The sequence below is a fragment of the Erythrolamprus reginae genome, chromosome 5, assembly GCF_031021105.1.
Source record: "Erythrolamprus reginae isolate rEryReg1 chromosome 5, rEryReg1.hap1, whole genome shotgun sequence".
Classification (NCBI taxonomy): Eukaryota; Metazoa; Chordata; class Lepidosauria; order Squamata; family Dipsadidae; genus Erythrolamprus; species Erythrolamprus reginae.
In genome coordinates, this window is record NC_091954.1 from 88,499,210 (window position 1) to 88,504,675 (window position 5,466).

A 5,466-nucleotide genomic window follows, 5' to 3' on the forward strand; every position below is an offset into this window, starting at 1 on the left:
GCAAGAACTAATCTAAATTTCATACACAATCCAGCAAAACAGCTAACTAAATTAGTACCAATTTATTGTTAAAGGCAAGGATAAAATTCATTTTCACTCTGATAAATAAACCCACAGTCCTATTTTAACTGAAGTAGCAAAAATAAATTTGAATGGACACATTTATTTTATTTTTCTATCTGGCTGCTCACAGTTATTCCTTCCTTTTACAAAATGTTTGTTGTTGGTATTACTTGTTTAGCAATAGTTCTCTTAATAAACCCAGTGCATCAAACTAAAAAACTTACTATTTCCTAAATCAAGGTCCTATTATATCTTGTTTTGCTGCCTGGACAGTTTAGCTATTGTTAGAGTATAACCTTAGCATCGTTCATACTCATGAAGGCAATATTTTTATTTGACCAACTAGGTCATCAGACATTCTACAAGTTTATTAACCCTTTATCAGACAACAATAGACACTGCGTTTTAAACAAAAATAATCGGATGAAATTGACCAGCATTCTGCCATTTTCTAAACTAGCTTGAAGTTTGTGGACTTCAACAATCAGAATTCCAGGAGTTATTGAATACAGTGTTCCCTCGATTTTCGCGGGTTCAAACTTCGCGAATAGCCTATACCACGATTTTTCAAAAAATATTAATTAAAATAATACTTCACAGGTTTTTTCCTATACCACGGTTTTTCCCACCCGATGACGTCATGTCATCGCCAAACTAATAATTTTTGCAAATAAATAACAAAAAAAATAAATATTGTTAATAAATAATTATGTTTATAAATATCAGGATCACTAAGTGTCATATTCAATGGTGAGTACCAGTAATAATGGTGAGTAAATGGTTGTTAAGGGAATGGGAAATGGTAATTTAAGGGTTTAAAGTGTTAAGGGAAGGCTTGTGATACTGTTCATAGCCAAAAATGGTGTATTTACTTCCGCATCTCTACTTCGCGGAAATTCGACTTTCGCGGGTGGTCTCGGAACGCATCCCCAGCGGAAATCGAGGGAACACTGTACTGGATTATTCTGCTAAATCAGCCAACTACCAAGAGAGTGAGTGATTGAGGTCCTTATAGAATGTTGGGGAAACATTCTTCAGTTACTATGACACATAGATACACAAGCACTAATTTAAAGGAAAATGGCCTTTAGACATTCTTCTTGTGCAGATGTACCACATCATCTAAAGAATCATTTGGAAGGGGTAGAGTTAATTTATTACTCAAATTTCATACCTTTTGATTGGGATGGGGTAACTGAGTGAGTACATGGTCTGAGAATTCTAAGACAGTATTATTCCTTTCATTCTGACCCTGTCTTCTTGAGAAATCATTCCCATTGTTTAGCCTTTGGGATATTTAGAAGAAATGGAAAAAGTACTACCTGCTCAAATTTATACAAAGACTCTAACTCACTAATGGGTTTCGCTTAGCTTTGGTACTGTTTTGGAGATGTGTGCGCACACCACTTCTGTGCATGCGCAGATCATCCGTGATGACATCCAGATGGGTGGGTGGAGCCTCCTGTTACCACTAACAGATCACCAGAACCGGGGCAAACTGGTAGCAAACCACCACTGGTCTAACTGCACATAATATTTATTGAAAAGGTTAAATTATCTGAAGGAAATCAATAGCATCTGCAAAGAAAAAAATTAGGACAGGTATTTAAATTATTCCAACTATATCAAGCCTTATCTTGATAAAATACATTCGACCATATTTATTTATTTTTTTATTTTATTTTATTTTATTTGTATGCCGCCCCTCTCCGCAGACTCGGGGTGGCTAACAACAGCAATAAAACAGCATATAATAATAATCCAATACTAAAACAGTTAAAAACCCTTATTATAAAACCAAACATACGTACAGACATACCATGCATAAAACTGTAAAGGCCTAGGGGGAAAGAGGATCCCAATTCCCCCATGCCTGGTGGCAGAGGTGGGTTTTAAGCAGCTTACGAAAGGCAAGGAGGGTGGGGGAAATTCTAATATCTGGGGGGGAGTTGGTTCCAGAGGGCCGGGGCCGCCACAAAGAAGGCTCTTACCCTTCATTGTTTAGTTGACGGGACCAGGAGAAGACCCATACCATCATCTTTATCTCATGCGAAAACTGTGGTCAATCTTAATTATCTCATCTATTTTAGCTAAAAAATGTAGAAGGATCTGTGCTTGTTTGATTTTTATTTAGTTAGGTCAGTCTTTTCTTCAAAAGGGTGGATAAGGTGGTTAAGGATTCTTAGACAAAGCTGATTACCAGCATTTGTTTTATTCGGAAACAACCTTCGCTCTCAGAGGAATGACCTAGGCTTTGATCCCATTTCTCACAAAAGGCTCAGTTCCTTTTTAAAGCAGTATCTAACTTAGAATCCAATAACAGGAAGAAATGTCTGCTGTCATGAGTCATGACACCCTGACATCAAGTCCTCTGGACATCTGAAGGCAAGCAAATTGCAAAGATAGTGGAGAATATTCCATTTATTATATATCTGATACTGTCATTATTATCTTTTCAGTCCCAGGCAATATTTTTTAAACTGCCCAGCCAGGCTTTTTAATCAAGGTTGATGAATTTATTATTTTGTCTGGAAAATAGTTTGCAATTTATTTGTATTTTCATTTTCTCTTGGTTTGAAAAACCAACCTCAAAACACTGCTAAATGGAATACGGAAATAAACATGAAAAATGATTTTTAAAAAGGAAAATAAGAATATTTGAAAGATTTTATATACTGTAATGTTGGGAGTGACTAGCACAATGGCCTAGAGGCAAAGATTCTCGCCTCCCTCTTGGAAGGTGGAAAATTCAATTGTAAGCAGTGGCAGATATTTCTGTCTCAGGGTACAAAGTGAATATATCTGCTGTGAACTTTGGATAGGCATCAAGGAAAAAAATCTATTGACCATCCATCCATCCCTCCATCCCTCCCTCCCTCCCTCCATCCATCCATCCATCCATCCATCCATCCATCTATCTATCTATCTATCTATCTATCTATCAATCATCTATCCAATGTTAGGAGTACTTACAAGTTAAACAAGACTCTCACTGGGAATTTCTTCCCAAAACAAAGACCAATTTGAAAGGAATTGATTTTATCATAACCCTATTGGGACAACAAAAGACCAAAATGAAAACATCTTGGTTTTCCAGTTACTATCAGCACACTGTGACTATATTTATATTTTATAAATATATATTAACAGCAAGAAACATTTAATATTCTATCTGGTTTAACACTCATAAAAGATCCAGTTCTTCCTTGGCTATGCACCTGAAATTGCCATAAGAAGATTCTGGCTTCTATGTAAAATAACACATCAATTTTGGCTACGGCTGCTTGGAATTGTCATCCAAAACATCTGAACTTCTTTTACTTGTATGTTTAAAAGTTCACCCACTTTGTGTCATTAAAAACAAAACCCCAAAGCAGAAAAACAAACAACACAATTAAAAACTATTTTCAATGCATTGAAAACCATTAAAACAACAGCAATTTAGTAAAAGCTTGTAAAAGTAGCTGCTTAAAGTTATAAACAGTTTAAAAACTATGAAAGGGAAGAGGATTATGCTGAATCAGGTCAAAAGGCACAGCAGGGTCTTTAGTCAAGACAACTCTTTCTGTATCCAATTCCTGTATGCTGGGTCATAACTAGAGGCATCTTAAAGTTTAGAAGTATTCACTATAAGAAGCTATCAGAAAATGCCCAGCAAATAAGTCAGTTCAAAAATATGTGGATAAGGGTTGATAACAGCCAGTTAAAAATAAAATATTTCCTTAAGAGCTTCAGTCTGCTAGCATATTAAAAAAAACTTGATTGCCCAATGCTAATCCTAAATGTATGTAAATAAAAATAGCACCATGAGATCATGTTCCATGCCATGGCTAGTTTACCCAGGAGAATTAAATTCTTCCTGGCCTGTATTCTGAATAAATGCAACCCGGAGGCGAGAAACCCTCATGGGAGAAGGGAATTAAAGTAAGGGCAATTATTCTAAAAAGTGAGAAACAGGTAGGAAATTAAAAGTCTACAGTTTGATTTCATTTAGCTACACTCTTAAAAGTACAAATGAAATCTTGCTTTCTTGAATTCATGTAGAAGGAAGAAAAATCAACAAAAATAGCTGTTTTTAGGAAAAGACTGTTTATTTCTCTCCTCCCCCAAACCCCCCCCCTTCTCTTGTGAAACAGGTCACTCCCAGTGGGTTATTTTCCATAAAAGACAGATTCTCACACCTTGTACGTTAAACTGTAAGACAAACCATGGATTATACAGTTCATTGTTTATCTTATAAAAGTCAGAATCGACCCGTGGCATCTATTGAACTATATTACATTTGTCTGATATAATAATCAATGGCTCATAGACTGCATACAGCCCTAGATAGCTAGTAAGGCAGCCCAGCAACATTGTAAACTTTTAACACCATTATATGATTTATATGCATTAACTGTATTATATATTTTACATGAAACAAAAGATTGGACACTTATTATTATTATTATTATTATTATTATTATTATTATTATTATTTATTAGATTTGTATGCCGCCCCTCTCCAGAGACTCGACTCATGCTAGACAAATGTTTCCCAAGTATCTCTGTTAACTTAAACTTAATCTATAAATTTAATGTATTTTAACCTGAAACATACACATTTTCTGGTATTTATCACAGGTGCAATATGGTCCAGAAGTAGAATGAAGTGGCCTGTTTCACTCTTAACAATAAACCCTCTAATCACCTGAAGCTCCCTTAATTTCCTAAATATTTATTAAATCCAAATAGAAGACGTTTTGTCCTTTTCTGGCAAATCTACATTACAAGCATTGTTGCTGTGAAGAAAATTAGGTGGAATGACGGCTGTATATATGATATTGTCAGGTGCTATACAAGGGCAAGATATAAATCTAATCAATAAAATTATGGTTGTGAGAGGGGGGGGAATGTAGGTCCGGATGGAACAGCAATAGGATCTACAGAAAGATGGAGTTGTAAAAGTACAACGTTTACTGTTGGTTTATAATAACAAAGTAAAGGCAAAAGTATAATCAAATGAAGTGCTTAAATATATTCAAAAGCACCTGAGAATGAAACCAGATCTTTCCTAAACTCTGAGATCTTCTGGATGCATTGGGTTTACCTAGAAGAGAGTTCTCAGACATGTCCCCTCAAGTATACAAATACACAAGTATAAATGCATTCTGTCCAGGGACATGTTTTCTCATTTATCAAATATTGTACATAATTGCGAGAGTCATTTTCTGACATTTTTAAAGATGTTAATACGTACTATGAAAGATTTGAATACACATAGTAAATGTACACAAAATTTAAATGTAGACCTAGCAGCAGAACTTCACATCATCCAAAGAAATCCTCTGAGGATATTATCTGATCATCAAAGGGAAGAATAAAAATGTCAGAGATGAACGGCAACAAAGAGAAAGGACCATG

The 5,466-nt window shown here is 35.3% G+C and overlaps 1 long non-coding RNA gene across 2 annotated transcripts in view; it reads right to left on the reverse strand.

The window, feature by feature from the left end:
- The window catches only part of LOC139168070 (uncharacterized), a 126,968-nt gene that overhangs the window by 47,479 nt on the left and 74,023 nt on the right, over positions 1 to 5,466 (reverse strand). The gene's annotated exons all lie outside the window — the stretch shown is intronic.